We start from the raw sequence: 17,037 nt of genomic DNA on the forward strand, positions 1-17,037 counted from the left end.
ATATAAATCTCATACAAGTTAATTGTGGTTTTAAGTGGCTATTAGGTTTAATAGTAGTAGTAAAAAAATTGTGAAAATATCGTTGAAAAATATGGAAGAAGGTGAAACAAATATAAACTCAAAACACAATATCAAATAGCAAAAAATTATAACAGTTAGAAACATGCATCTCTATTTTCTCTTTTCTTTGGAGTACAATAGAATGACCAACATTTTTGTCCAACCTCCATTCAGGATGCATGAAAATTCCCAAGTTCTAAGCTATGCACCATTACAGTGATTCGGTCTTGACAAAATGAGAAATTGATGTTTAAAATCTTATTAGAAATTGACAATGTTGTGAAATGAGGGCATGAAAAATAATTTGGCTAAGCTTTGAGTTCTATCCCAACAGGTTTTGAAATTATAATACAGTCACTGAATTTTTCCCTACTACTCAAATATATTTCACTGCCCATAAGTTTGGATATTAACTAGCTCAGATATCTTAAATAACTGAGGAGCCTTGTAGCTGATATACCTCAGAATGTAACAGAAACATATTTAAAATATTTGAGCTTAGTTAAAATCTTCTCTACTTAATGCCTTTTAAATTGTTTTCAAAACAGTTTAAATGCCTAAATAAATAAACATATCTTTGGCACATAGTAGTGCAATTTAATCTTGCATTGAAAATTTAATTCATTGACGTGCACAAATAATGGATCAAATTTTGCTGTACTTGATCTGTTAAATTTTTATATTTATATTATTTATACGTGTCAATAATTAAAACTTGAAAAGTTTAAGGACAAACGCTGCTTAACAAAGCCTTAGCTACATGTAATGCTTCAACCAATGTCATTTTACTTGTTTGCAATCGAGGATAATCCCATGGAGCATCATCCACTACTTTTCTGTATAGCTCTAATTATTTCATAATTAGAAAATAATATAATTATAATTTTAAATATTTGGTGTTATTGCAGTTCGTTGTAGTGACTTTGTTGTTGTGTGCATTATTCATTTACGTTGTGTTCACAAAGATGACCAAATAAAGACCTGGGAAAGGCATTCGTCAGAAGGAAAATGCATTGAGATTCACAAGCCACTCAGAATTTTTTTTAGGACTAAAAAGAGAAATAATCTAGATAGAACTTAAACATTGCTAACATGAACGTGTAAATAATTTATTTCAATGGATTCCTTGATAGTTCAGACTTTGAAGATTGATGATTAAATTCAGCTAAATAGACCAATATATGTGACTGATCTGACAAATATATGTTGTTAACCCAAATTTCATCTAGCCTTGCTACTACACTCCCTTTTTGGTACAACAAATCCCCTCCAAATTAAGATGCTTTTCTCACTACTCTACATATAATGGTAAACCCGAGTCTCTTGGCACAAAATCTATCAATGAGCCAAGAACCTGATCTGCTCCCTGACATAAACTGGAATCCAAGTTTGGATCTTGAACCATAATTACTGACCTGTAGAGGACATATAAAAAATTTATTCTCATAGACAGGAAATGAAAGAACTTTCCGTAAGAAAACAATTCCACATAGAACAACAATCTTATAATTGGCCGATTTTTCATAATTCTAGTAAAAGCATGAGATAGTGTTGGTTTATTGTATCTTTTCGGTTTTCCAAACTTAAAAAATCATATTAATCCAAAGGGTTGAGTTCAATTAGTTAAAAAGTTGGGGTCTCTATTTTTATGAATTTAGGATCTTTTGCTTGTATTGTATTTTTCTCTTTGTTATGCAGTTGATTGAGCAAGTTGTTACTTTGATTAGACTTTTGAAGGCTCTTGCATTAGTTGGAGGCTTTTTATTGCTGCAAGTTTATTCTAAACAATGGAGATTAGCCACCACTAGTATGGTACTGGCATGTGATTTGCATCTTTTAAATACCCTTGTACTTTTCAATCTAATTTATTGATTTTTCATATCATCCTGAATGGAAAAACTAGGGATGAAAATTATAAATGAGTACACATTGGATATCTCTATCCAGAAAGTTGGGTGTTGTTGTTTTCCTCCTTTCTATTTAATAGAATAATTTGTCATAATTTTTTTAATGTCTTAATGTTGTTCATTTTGCAGGTTTTTTGAATACAGAAGCTGAAAACAATTAGGATACCCATAGAAAAAATTTACTTAAATTTGATACTTTCTAATTTTTGCTTGACTTCTTTGAAGAGATTAAATGTAAAAAGGAATTTACAAACCTTTGATCTTTTTCTGCTTCAACAAGCTATACAAAGAATTATGATACTCATGTGCTCCTATTACCATTGACCATGTATGGTTCACTCACTATCCTACATCACTATATCTCGTTACACTCACTGTGAATAGGTTAATGCACCTACTATGGAGCCTCATCTTGTTTCATGCCAACTTTCTTCATTTTTATTTAGCGGCACTATATCTAATTGCAGTCATTCTATTTTGTAACTATAACCCCAACATTGTTAAAAATCTCAAATTTATTGCAAATGGTAGGGACTTCAGCTGCATCGCTGCTCTTGTTGATATTAGTTTTCACATCTCATTCTGTAATAGTGTAGATTTGATTTGATTTTTTTATTTGTATTCATATGGGAGATATGATTTTAGAATGATGAAATTTGCATTCTATTTTTTTTAAAATTTTTATTTATTTTAGAGAGAATCTTTTTTCTTTTTTCTTCTAAGTGGAAAAGATTTAAATTAAATATAACGATGTTTATAATATACATTTTATCATTTAGTCAAGTGTCCTTAAAAATGATATACACATTTTTATTGATCTATCGTCCATCTTATTTATTCAAACATATATTTTGATATTTTTATTTTTATTTCAAACACATCCCAATATTTACTTAATTGTATCATTTCCATGTGTTGAAGTGTTACTATGTGTGTGTAGTGTCATAAATTTGTGACCCCCCCAATTTTAACCACATTTGGGGTCCTCACCTTGGCGGTGACATCTCCTTCCCTAATCGAGACCTATTTCTGCATTTTCACCCCTTCACCCTTCCTCCTTCATGTCTTGTGGCTACTCTGTATCTTGTCTGGGGCCCAAAATAGGCAAGGATAGGGGTGTGGCGCTCTTGTTCCCCATAGGTCAGGGGCATGGCACCCTTGTCCTTACCCCTTAGGGTGGCCCTATGTTCGGTCAACCTGGTCTCTTATGCATTGTTCGTCTTCGGGGTTTGTAATTCCTCTTTGTCAGTCTTTGGTGGTTGAAAATTAATCCTTGAGGCATGTATAAAAAGGAATTCAATACCCTCATTGAGTAGGACGGATAGACGGATGATAAGGGATAAGAGGCATAAGGATAAGATATGAGATTTCAAGGTCATCATCAAGCATTCAAGCATTCAAGTCTTCTTCATTCATCCATTGGAGCAACACTACAACATTCATTTGCAAGCATGTATGTGTGTTAGAGTTTTGTCATGTTACATGCCATTTCATGCAATATTTATGGTTACATTCAAGAAGCAAAGCAATCATCATCAACAAGTTGCAGATCTACAAGATATACATTTTCATTGTTTACATTCAAGCATTTGCAATTACTTTCTTTCAAGGTTGATTACTCAATTGGGGTTTGATTGAGGCAAACCCCTATCCATAACCATTCTCCCTCTCTTTTTCGTGTGTAGGTTGTAGGTGCACAAATGTAATTGCGGGTTTGACCTCCATTTGCAGAGATAGAACTCTTTTCATTTCGCAGATTTTGTGACGGATCATGTACATTACCGCCATGGTCTTGACAAATTTTCTCCAAATTAGTAGGGCAAATCCACATCAGTCTAATTAGATCAGATCCGAAGTTACAGCGCGATCCCAAACTGGTAGCTCCTCATTTCACTCATTTCCTTTCTCTTTTCCACATAGTCAACAACTCAACTTTCTCATTTACAAAATAGGGTAAATCACACTTCAACCACCTTCAATCCACTCAGAATTTACATCCTTGTTTCCCTCAGGTTTGGATCTAGCAGATTAAACCCCTCTTTTGAATGTAAAGTTCCTTTTCAAGTGAAAATCATCTCAGTGGCTTTCTTTCTCTCTCCTAGGTGGGGAGTCACTAGGATCCAATTTTCCACTTTACAGCGTGACATAATTATGATTAACTCTTACATATGCTTTTCCCACCAAGAACCAACTAAACAAAAGCTCACATAATTGAATACATTTTCTTGTATTTAAAGTTATTATGTTGTGTCTATTTATTATATCCTCAACTTTCAACCTTTATTCACATATCATTTACACTTTAGGAAATTAATGGCTCAATTTGGTGCTCTAAAATAATTGTAGATTTACCCATTTATCTAACAAAATTTGCACAACTGAGACTTGATCTCTCTAATCTATTATGCTAGGTGAAAATATTTGTTTTCAATATAATAACAATCCGTCAAAGATGTCTTTCAATTCCAATAGTCCTAAATATTAGAAAAAATGCAAAAAAACATAAGAAAATTACGTAATTTTTAAATTAGAACTATAAAAATTTATTGATAGATATGAATATTTTTTAGTGTAGATTTGATTTTGATCTATGATTTTTTCTTCATACCAGAGTTACTTTAAAATTTATTTCATTTTATCGTTCAGATTATGTTCAAGAGTGTAATTCTATATATTTCTATGTTATAATCTTTGAAAAAACCTTGGAGTTCTCTCATATTCTTATGTATGCCTTACTTAGATGCTTTTCTCTTTGTGTCTATTTTATCAATGAGTTGTAATAGAACATCTATAGTATAACTTAACTCGTGTTCTTTTGTATTTTATTTTATTTTCTCTAGTATCTTGGACCAAGCTACTTATCCCAATTGTTATGTTCACTTTCTATTAGGAAAGGTAAGTCAATTTTACTCCTAATATTGAGTATATTAAGAATGCAAATTTTAGACTATGAAACACAAAAACCTCTTTTTCTAGGCTATAGACTTTGTTCTTGGGAAAAGTAAAATTATTTGGCATCACTTCCAAGGATTCATTTTTCAGGAATATTTTCAAGCTCTATAATTTTAAAATAGAGCCCAAATGGCCTCCTAGATAAAAGATGATGGGCTCTAGTAGATTTTTCTACTACAATGAAAATTAAACAATGTAAGTTCATAAAAATATGTTGTAAGAGGAAGTTACACTTGTTGACCAGATTATGATGCATGTTATGTGAGGTTAGAATCTTTCATGGTCTATCTAGCTTCTTTATAAAGGTTATATGAAAGTTTAGTGGAATTTGTGCTCCAATTGAGGAAACAATAAAGGGAAATAAGAAACTACTTCAATGGAACAAGGAAGATAAAAGAAGCTTTCAGTTACTTAAGGAAAATATTATAGAACAACCTATTCTAGGCTTACTTGATTTCAATAACTTTTACAAATGAAATGTGATGCTAATGGGACTGTAGTAAGTGCTTTCTTAAGTCAGACAATTTCTTACTAAAATGAAAAAGATTAATTATGCAAAAAAGAAGTGTTCTTCATATTAAAAATAATTTTATGTTGTTGTCCAAGCTTTGAAAAAGTGATGGAATTATTTAATACCTAAATAATTTGTATTATATGGGTATGTGGAATATCAAAGGGGTCTAAAAAGTGGAGATGCGAAAAAAAAATGTGTTTTTCCTTTTCCCAAAAACATGATTTTAAATCTACTTTGACTTTTTACTTGGGTCGGGAAAAGTACATGTTTCCATGGTAAAACCCAAAACTAAATAGATATCCATTTCTAGTAGATATCCATTTCATACACCATATATATGTATATATATATATATATATATATATATATATATATATATATATATATATATATATTAATTATAATATATAATATATCATAATATATAATATATGATATATAATGTATGTATATTCTTAATATATAATGTATAATGTATAGTGTATAATATATATTATATATTAATATATGATATATAATATATGTATATTCTTAATATATAATGTATAATGTATAATATATATTATATATCATGATATATAATTTGTAATTTAAATTATTATAATAGTGTCAATATGTTATATTAACATATTAATCATGGAAATTAAAAAAAAGTGTGTCAAGTAATGATTTTTCATTACCTAAGACAACTATAAAAAAATAAGACCCATAAGCCTCATTTTTACCAATTTCAATGACAAAATAGGCATGGGGGAAAATAAAACATATCAAATATCTATTTGTATTTGATATTCATTGCAAAAAAAATATTTTCTTTCCCAAATTAAAAAAAAGGTATGTTGATATCCCTTTGAAGGTGTGACTGCATAGTGTGGAAAGGGGAGTGAGATTCTTGGAGAAAGCTAAAAGAGAGTATCACTAACTATTTTGATATCCCTTTGAAAGTTAAAGATCAACTTATGATGGAGGCTAAGGAGCTCTTAGATATTCTATCTTGTAGGATTTTGCCAAGATCAAGGGCACAATGAAAAGCATAAAAAGAGAGACAATAAAATGACAAGAACAAACTGTATTCTCATCAATATGCAAAATGATCAACTGGATTAACCAATACAATGAATATAGGCCTTCTTATATAGGCAAGGCCATATGGATGTAGGAGCACACAATCATGACATGTGGCTCAATGAGAAACAAGGGTAGGTAAGAAATATTAGGGGTAGGTAAGAAAAATAATATAATATTCCACAAGAGGTGGATGACCCACCGAATGTAGAGTGTAACAACAAAAGAAGACCACAAAAGGTGGAATTTCTCCTACAAGCTCTATCCCTATGTGCACACTTCCCTAAGTGTCTCAAATCCAAACTACGAAGAGATGCATTATCTTAAGTTAACTTAAGTAAAGTGTAATAATATCCATAGTGAATATTTATTTACACCAACACCCCCCCTTAAGTGCAACTTAGGGGAATGAAGAATCAAGTCAAAAATGCAAGATGGGTCCCAGATACTAGGCCATGATAGCTACCCATGTACAAATGCAAGCAAAACTATGCAAAGTAATCTCTCACAAACGGAGAAAGGGAGAAAACCCAGTGGGAAAAAAATCCCCCCCAAAAGAGAGATTAATATACAAAAGACTCTCAAAGAAGAAGGGCAAAACTTTAAAGAGGAAAAAGTCCCCCCCATAAGAGAGGAAGGAGAAGTCAGCTGACCCCCCCTAATGACACATCCCTCACCCCCAAGAGAGCTCGCAACTGCTGGAACTTACTCTCGGTGAAAGGTTTGGTGAATACGTCATCAACCTACTCTGTTGTAGGACAATACTGCAAATCAATGACCTACTCCTAAATCAGCTCTCAGATATAGTGCATATGAATGTCGATGTGTTTGGTCCATTGGTGTTGGACCGGGTTCTTCGAGATTGCAATAGCACTCTGATTATCACAATGTAGAACTGTCAGCCATGGAGTGGTGAACCCAAACTCTGTGAGAATCTATTGGAGCCAAATGGTCTTAGTCGCTGTGTTAACAGCGCCTCGATACTCATCCTGAGTCGAAGAGAGAGCAATAGCATGTTGCTTCTTGCTCTGCCAACAAATGGGGCCTTAACCAAGGTGAAAACTATAACCGGAAGTAGACTTATGATCATCAAGATCGCCAGCCCAATTGGAGTCTGTGTAACCAACCAAGCGAAGTCCCGTGCTTACGGCATAGTGAATCCCACAGTGATGTGAACCCTGGATGTAATGAAGGATATGTTTGGCGGCTTTCCAATTAAGCTCATGTGGTTTCTGCATGAACCGGGAAACCATGTCAACTGCAAATGAAATATTAGGGCGTGTATGGGTCAAGTAGATGAGACTACCCATAAGCTGACGATACAAAGTGGCATCAATTGGTGGAGAAGAACACTGAGCCTCGAGCTTGACTCCTGAAAGAAAGGGAATCGGGGCAGGCTTACAATCAGTCATATGAAAGTGTGCAAGGAGATCAAGAGCATACTTGGGCTGCGATAGTGTAATCTCAGAAGGTGACTGTGAAATATCTATCCCGAGAAAGTAGTGCAAAAGACCCAAGTCAGTGATAGAAAATCTATCATGAAAAGCAGATTTGACCTTGCTAATGATGGATGGGGTACTCCCTATAATGATCAATTCATCAACATAGAGCACAAGTATCAAGTGAGAGTCATCCTATCACAAAATGTAGACATTCGGATTAGAATGACACCTGGTGAACCTTGCTGAGAGAAGAAAGGAATCCATCTTGGCATACCAAGCTTTGGGGGCCTACTTAAGGCCATAGAGAGATTTCCTTAGTCTGCAAACCAAGGAAGTATCCTAGATGAAACCCTGAGGTTGCTCCATATAAATCTCCTCATCAAGATCATCATGAAGAAAAGCACTCTTCACATCCATCTAATGTACAACCCAACCATAAGCTGCAGCAATAGCAAGTGTCAAGTGAATGGATTTCATCTTGGCTAGGGGTGCAAAGGTTTCAGTATAGTCAACACCTGCAACCTCAACACCTGCAACCTGAGAGAAACCTTTCACAACAAGCCGAGCCTTGTACTTATCCACACTACCATCCATTGCAAACTTGGTCCGATAGATCCACTTACATCGAACCATCTTTCTCCCCTTAGGGAGATGGACTAAATCCCATGTGTTGTTCCTCATCAAGAAACTATACTCTTCCTCCATAGCTTGGTTCCACTCAGGAACCCCTGATGCTTCCCAAAATGCCTGTGGATCAGAAGCGGTAGCAATGAATGCATGTGGAAGATCCTAATGCTGTGATCGAGTCCTCCGTGTATTTGAAGGATCCCCAACAAGAGAACTCGTTGACTCATGTGTCTATCGAGCCCAACAAGGTGGAGGTGGAGGTGGAGAATGATGCCCCTCAACTACAAGTGGACCTTGTAGAGGTGTAACCCTGTAAGTCGGAGTTGAAGGAGTCTCATCATCTGAATCACTAGCATCACTATCCACAATGGAGGAAGGTGGAGGAGGTAGAGAGGCTAAGCTAGGAGAGCTTTCCTCAAAGTCAACACTCCTCTCAATGAACACCTCATGTGTCTCAGGGTCCATCAATCTATATGCCTTAACACCCTCAGGATATCCAACAAATATGCAAGGCCGACTCTAAGGTTCCAATGCCTTGCATTTCTGTGGAGGAATGCGAGCCCATACTGGACACCCAAAGACTCTGAAATGTCTCACAATCAGTTTCCTACCAGCCCAAGCTTCAAAAGGAGTAATACCTTGCAAAGCTTTGTGAGGAACCTGATTCTGGATGTGTGTGGCACAACTGATAGCCTCTACCCAAAAGGAAGGATCAAGAGAACATGCATGTATCATACAACTAGCCATTTCTTTGAGAGTTCTATTCTTGCGTTCTGCAACTCCGTTTTGTTGTGAAGTGTATGCAACAGAATGCTAAAGATCAATTCCCTCAAGTGTACAAAAATCCTCAAGTCTCTTGTTCACATATTCCCTTCCATTATTTGTACGAAGAATCTTGACCACTTTCTCGGATTGCTTCTCCACATGAGTCTTGAAGTCCTGAAACCTATCCAATACTTCACTCTTATGAATGAGAAAGTAGACCCAAGTGAAGCAGGAGTAGTCATCAATGAAGGTGAGGACATAATGGGCCTTGCTAAATGAAGGTGCTGAAAATGGATCTGCTACATCGCTGTCAACAAGTTGAAGAACTTCCAAAGCTCTCCAAGCTTTCCCCTTATCAAACTTCTCCTCGGGATGCTTGCCCATGGAACAACCTGAACATACACCCTCTGAAAAACTGATTCGAGGTACACCTGTGACCATGTCTTTAGTGCTAAGCTACTAAAGATAGCGGTAGTTGAGGTGACCAAATCGCTCATGCCATAGCTTACTTTCAGAATTTGAATGAGTAAGCAAGGCCCTAGAAGGTGAACTTGGCACAAAGTGGGAGAATGAATAAATCCTTGAGTTGTCATGGACTTGTCCCACTGCTACCAAGGCATCATCATCAAGTTCCTTTACCACAACTGAATCTGGTGTAAACAAGTTAGGAACATAGAGAACATTATCAAAAGTTCCATCATCCATGTCAACTGAACCTTTCCCTTCAACCTCTACTTGTGTATCATCACCTATGTAAATGTGAGGTACCTTAGATGGCTCCAATGAGGAAAACTGCTCTTTTGTAGAACCCATGTGATATGAGGCACCCAAGTCAAGTATCCATTGCTGTGAATAACCTGTTGTAGCCACAAATGCTTGCCCTTTTCCCTTAGAATGTGAGGAAGAGGAAGAAGATGAATCCTTCTTTGTGTAGAAGGATGGCAAGTTGATGTTGTTTTTCTTAAGAAGATTAGCTAACTCATCAACTTGCTTTGTGTTCCATCGATGCTCATCATGACCATACTTCTTGCAATATGCACAAGTTGGTTTATCCTTCTTAGGTGGTGTCTCCTTCTTGGAAGAGGATGAAAAATCACCTTGTGATGGAGAGGATGATTGTCCTTTTTCCTATTGTGGTTTAGACTTGGAGTGCTTCTTCTTCTTGTTGGAATCTTTGCCTTGACTTCCTTGATTCCCTTGATTAGCCACCAAAGCCTTGGACTTTGAAGACTTGAGAAGTCCCATGTTCAACAACTTAGATTGTTCCAATATCAACATTTTTGTGAAAGCATCAAATGAAGGCATAACATAGGAACTCCCCACTGTCAAATGATGAGTTTGGAAGCTAGACACAAATGCTGCATATTCTGGTGCAAGCTTGTCCAACAAGTTGAATATCAACTAAGCATCTTTTTTGTCAATTCCACAATCCTTAAGATTTGCTCTTAGCTCATTTTCTTTGGTGACATAATCTTGGATTGTATAAAAAATCTTGCAATCCAAGTTGGTGAGCTCATTGTCAATTTTGTAACCTCTGATTTCATCAACTTGACCATACAATTTCTGAAACATATCCCAAGCCTCTTTTATTGTTGTACACTTCTCAATGTGAAAAATGAGGTCATCTGATACGTACTTGCGCAAAGTTCCAAGAGCCATGCAATTTTTAGTGAGCCATTCTAATTGAGCATTAGGATCAGCCTTAGGATAAGGTGGTGCTGCTATTGTTCCATCTATGTAATGCATGAGACCTTTTTCCATTAATTTGCTCCATACTTTAATTTTTCATGATGCATAATTATGTGGAGTTAAAGGTGGAAATTTATGAGGACTCATTACAACAAAAAATGAAAGAGAACAAGGAAAAAGAGGCACAATCGCATAAGACACCCCCCCAAAAGTGATGATTTGACACTTTATACATAGTGTGTATACAATGGGCCACTTGTAAAAAATGACAAAGTGGGCTTCTGATTTCACTTGCCTCAATAAGGCCAAAAGAGGCTCAAACTAATAATGCAAGAGATCTAAACTAAGACCCAAGCAAATTACAAGTACCAAATAGGGCAAATAAGACCAATATCTGAAAGTACAACTTCTACTCAAAATCTCTGAAATTTGATCATAGAATATGAAAGTAGACAAACAAAACATGCACTTTAATAAAAAACGACACCTGAAAAGGAGGTCGTATGAGCTCAAATGAGGCCTTTGAAGTTGTAAAATTGGAGATTGGACATGTACAACTGAGAGAATCCAAAAATTCCGAAAAAATTGTGCACCAAAACCAGAAAATAACCACACGACTACAAAGAGCACGAAAACTTAGGCCAAATGAAAAAAAAATTGGACCCAAAAAGGAGCAAAATTGAGAAAGTTATGAGCCTCCAAAGTTGGCCCAAAAAACCAAACAGCTCAATGGAGAGGGGTCTGTGAATTTCCAAAAAACTAACTGGGCGTTGACTATGCAAAAAAGATAGGTGGCACTGACTGGGCGTTGACTATTGGCGGTTGCCAAAAATTTACCAGTTCATTCTCGGAAAAGTTTGACAGCGACTGGAAAATTTTGGCGATGGCTAGATGGTTGCTTGAGGGCCGGCAGGAGGTGCTGGAGGCGGGGTCGGGAGGTCCTGGTGGTGGAAAGAACTCTTGGGAGCTAGAGCTGGGTGGCATGGGAGCTGGAGCTGGGCAGCACGAGAGCTGGATGACACCTACGGACTGCGCGGGCGGCGCGCAAACTGGGCAGGCGGCGAGTGCGGTGGGTTGGGCAATGCCGCTCCGTGGGTTGCTGTTGGCGGTGGTCGTTGGGCGATAACCGCTGGGGCTGCTACAAGTTGTGGGGGCCGGAGTGGCCCGGGGAGACTACACGGAGGATGATGCTGACGCTGCACGGACCTACAGTGCCTGCGAAAAACAATACGGTGAGACAAGGGGGGGGTCTACAGACCCACAAAAATAATTTTTCCTATTTTTTTCGAAAATTATGTATTTATTTTTTCAAAAGAAGTTTTCAAAAACTGGAAAAATTTTCAGAAATTTTTTTTTCTTTTTTTTAAATCCGAAAATTCCGTACCATACCGCCCAAATTGGTCAAAAGATTCCTCCACCCCCAAAAGTCAATTTTCATTAAAAATGGTCGAGTCTATACTCGATTTTAATGTAAATGGCCTCTCGCACGCAATGGTGAGGTCGAAAATGCTCTAAAATGCCTAAAAAAAACACACTCCCTGAGATCCAAAATAGAAGCCTTCCACGATGTTTCCAAAAACCAATCAATGAAGCCCCAATGGCTCTGATACAATGTAGGATTTTGCCAAGATCAAGGGCACAATGAAAAGAATAAAAAGAGAGACAATAGAATGACTAGAACAAACTGTATTCTCATCAATATGCAAAATGATCAACTAGATTAACCAATACAATGAATATAGGCCTGCTTATATAGGCAAGGCCATATGGATGTAGGGGCATACAATCATGACATGTGGCTCAATGAGAAACAAGGGTAGGTAAGAAATATTAGGGGTCGGTAGGAGAAATAATATAATATTCCACAAGAGGTGGATGACCCACCGAATGTGGAGTGTAACAACAAAACAAGACCACAAAAAGTCAAATTTCTCCTACAAGCTCTATCCCTATGTGCACACTTCCCTAAGTGTCTCAAATCCAAACTATGAAGAGATGCATTATCCTAAGTTAACTTAAGTAAAGTGTAATAATATCCATAATGAATATTTATTTACACCAACATACCTAATTGTTTTTTTTTCTCCTCTCAAATGGATGATGAATGGATATGGTAAATCAATTCTTCAGGAACCTTCACAGGCAAATCAGCTTACTAGGATATGGAGGAAGAAACTACAGAGAATTTCAATTAGAAAGAAATTTGGATCAAAGGCCTGATTCCTAAAATAAACTGGTTTTGGTGGGCTATAGCTCATGGGAGGATTTTGACTATTGATAATCTTAACAAGAAGAGATTCTCCTTTGCCAACAAATGTGAGCTTTGTTATAAGGACATGGAAAGTGTAGATAATATTTTTCTACATTGTAGTTATGCTCAGGAAATTGGGGATGCTATTCTGAAGGACTTGAAAATTTATTGCATTTATCCTAAAACTATGAGAAACTTCATGGATTCATGGACTGTGTCCCTCTACTCTCACCCTGTTGCTAAGATTTTGTGGCTTCAAATTCTCCCAATTATGGCTTGGAACATCTGGAAGGAATGGAATAATAGAGTTTTTCAGTGAAGAAATGAAAAATAGAAATGTTCTCTTTAATATCATAAAATGGCAGCTGAGAGAGAATGTCAATGCAGGCTCCCCAAGTATCTCTAAGGTCTCACCTACTTTGTTGGACCTCCACTTAAGAAAAAAATGGGGTATTCAACATAACTTCTTGACCCTTATCTAGAATAAATTGTTATTGAGAAAAAACTGCTCTTGGCTCCCTCCAGATTTGGGATGGATCAAGTGTAATTTTGATGGTTTATCTAAAGGTAACCCTGGTTTGTTTGGGGTGGGCGGCGTAATTAGAGATCAAGGGGGGAGGTTGATTGAAGGATATGGAACCAATTTGGGTATTGGCACAAATAACAGAGCTGAATCTATGGCGGTCTGGATGGGCATCTCTAGGATTCAACATAACTCGATGGAGAATGTAATCTTGGAAGGAGATTCAAAGTTGATCATTGATTATCTTAATAACTCTATTTCTCCCCCCTAGGAGATCAGAGGGATTATAAACAATTGTAAATATCTCCTTAATCTCTTTGGGAACATTGATGTTCAACATACCTATAGGGAAGGAAATATGGCAGCTGACCTTATTGCCAATCAGGGTTTGAGAAATGCAGATTGGCGATTTTTTAACTTTAGTGAAAGTTCTAAGGATCTCAAAGAGATTCTTTCGCGTGAAATTCTTAAGTGCGAACAGGGAAACAATGGTAGATGTCAGCAAGGGTTTTAACAACCAGGTTTTTAAATACTTGTTTACATGACTGCGCTTTTTTAAATTTTCAAAAATTATGTGGGCCCCTACAGTATGGCAGGTAGCGTTTGGGTGATTTGGAGTTGTAGGCTTACACGTTCTTTTTCCAGTTGGACTGTGTACGGTGAAGATGACATGGAACTTAACTATATATAGGAAGGTACATGAACAAAGCTCATGATTTCGAATGGATCTCTTTAGATTGGGTTTCTATTAAAAGTAAAGGCGACATTTTTTATTTTCATGGAGCCTTAAAGTTTAATGATTTGAAAGGGAATCAAACATGTGATGACAATAGTGTGAAAGAGTTAAAAAATGAGCTTTCCAGAAATAATTCTTCATGTTTTCCTGTGATTGTGAAGAGCCTAAGTTGTTTCTGGGGTCATTTTCATAGAGATAATCTGCCCTATGTTTTTCCTACTTTTGACATGTGGGGACCTCATAAGAGAGATCAGCCTAAAAACTATGATGGACTACGTGACAATGTGGAGATTTGGGAGCTATTTCAGAATCTTGGTTTCACCCCATTTTTTTTGGCTTTGAAGGGTTACAATAAGGCCTTGATGGCACAATTCTGCAACTCTTGGCAAAATGGTGTCGTGACTATCAGGAGGATCTCCTTCATGGTGACGTAGAATTACATATCTGAGGTCATCGATCTGTCGAATGATGGTGAATGGGTGGAAAGATGCAATAGTGGTGACTACAAAGGGTTTATGAAAAAATTCTTTGAGAAAGGAGAAGCCGGAGGTGATTCAGAATGGGTATGGTCGCTTGGCTCTGCCTAAACCATTCTACATAGTTATCTATTATGTTATGAAGTATTTTGCACTTGGCTCAAAAAAGGTATGGTTGCTTGGCTCAATTTTCCTTTCTTTCTGATTTCTTCCTTATAGTCTTGCATTCAAAATGGTGCCAACCCCCCACTCCACCAGGGCCTTATCTATTTCTTTACAAGTTTTTTGTGGACCACTCTCCTAGCCTCAATAATCTTTCCCTTGCACTTGGGAATGGGGAAAACCCTTAGAAAAATGTTGGTAAGTCCTCCAATATTGTGCTTGTCAACCCTTTGTCCCAATGTTTGCCTGGCTCCACCTCCTCTGCTAAGAATAGAGGAAAATAAACCCTTTCTCTCTGTAGCGTCCTAAAATTGCGACACTTGCAATTTCGACTGCATTTCGGTCTTCACGATGGTGACGCAACACGGAACCTGAATGGAGACCCTGAAACTTATCCATGACACCAAAAACTGCATTTTTCAAGCACCCTGGCCTGAACCTCCTTTGCACCCTGCTGTCCCGGGAGGTGGGACCAGGGCGCCCAGTGCCCTGGTCCTTGGCCCTATTTTCGGCCCGGTCTCCTATGGGACTTCGGGTCTTTTTGTTTGCAAATTGGAAATTATCATTTCCTAGTCAGCCTAAGGTCGGGAAAATCAGTCTATCAGCCCTAATTGACAAGTATATAAACTACATTTTCCTCTCTCATTTGGTAAGATGAAAGAAGAAGGAAAAGGCGTGGAAACTATACTCAAACATTCAAGCATTCAAGCATTCAAGCATTCAAACATTCTTTCAAGCTATTGATCATTCTAAGTCTCCATTCAAGGCTAAGTGTTGCATTCAAGACAAGGATTCAACCATTGAAGAGGAGATCACTTACTACAACATACAACAACATCTATACCTTCGCACATAAGGATACAAACATCCTTACAACAAGGTATTAGTACTTGTTTTACATTACAAACATTTACATTTACAGCATTTCTCATTTCTTGGTTAATTCCAAAACTGGGGTTTGACCTAAAGGCAAACCCCTAATCTCTAACCCCCCAATCGTCTTCTCTTTTCTGTGTGTAGGTTGCAGGTACGCAACTGAAATTGAAGATCTGGAATCCTTGTGCAGAGACGAACAGATCCCCCTTCGTTTCGCGGATTTTTCGGAGGACCGTGTGCACGCCGGGCGCCATCGTCCCGTCAACTTTTGCTCAAATTTGCAGGACAGCGCCGTATCGACATTTTACTATTAATTCCAGGTCCGCAGCTTCATCCTATATCCCTATCTCAGTTTATAAGCGAATCTTTCTCACTTTCTATGCATTCCTAGCTTAATTCTCTTATCAACATTCTTTACAAAAGAGGGTAGCCTTGCTGTCTTAACCCTTGAAACTCATTTAGCATCCAATCTTGCATTGTGTGGGATTGGATCTTGTGGGTTTCAACCCTTCTTTTGAATGTAAAGTCTCCCCTAAGTGAAAACCATCAACCCTAGCAACCTCCCTTCTCTCTCCTTGGAGTTGGAAGAGGGGAGAGCAACTAGGGTTCGATCGATTTTCCGCTTTACATTTTGGTGAACTCGACGTGAACATCTTTTCTAATTATTCATGGTTAGATCTAAAAATTGGATTCCTTGATTGCATTTCCGTGATTGATCTTTTGCAAATTTTAGAGGTTAATTGCATAAAAACCCTAAAATTTTCTTTTTGGTAATTGAACTTGTGAAATATTTAATTGTTAATGCTTGTTTCAGATATGCCCTTCTATTACAAATTATCAATTCATATTTGTGCTTTAATTTTGAAAATTAAGTGGTTAAGTGTCAAAACCCTAATTTTTGAAACCCTCTTGATTCAACCTTTGTCCGACAATTTCACTGCTCAAAACATCTCCAAATCAGCTGTAACTTTGGATTCCGCAATAAAATCACA

Source organism: Cryptomeria japonica, chromosome 6 (genome assembly GCF_030272615.1).
Source record: "Cryptomeria japonica chromosome 6, Sugi_1.0, whole genome shotgun sequence".
Classification (NCBI taxonomy): Eukaryota; Viridiplantae; Streptophyta; class Pinopsida; order Cupressales; family Cupressaceae; genus Cryptomeria; species Cryptomeria japonica.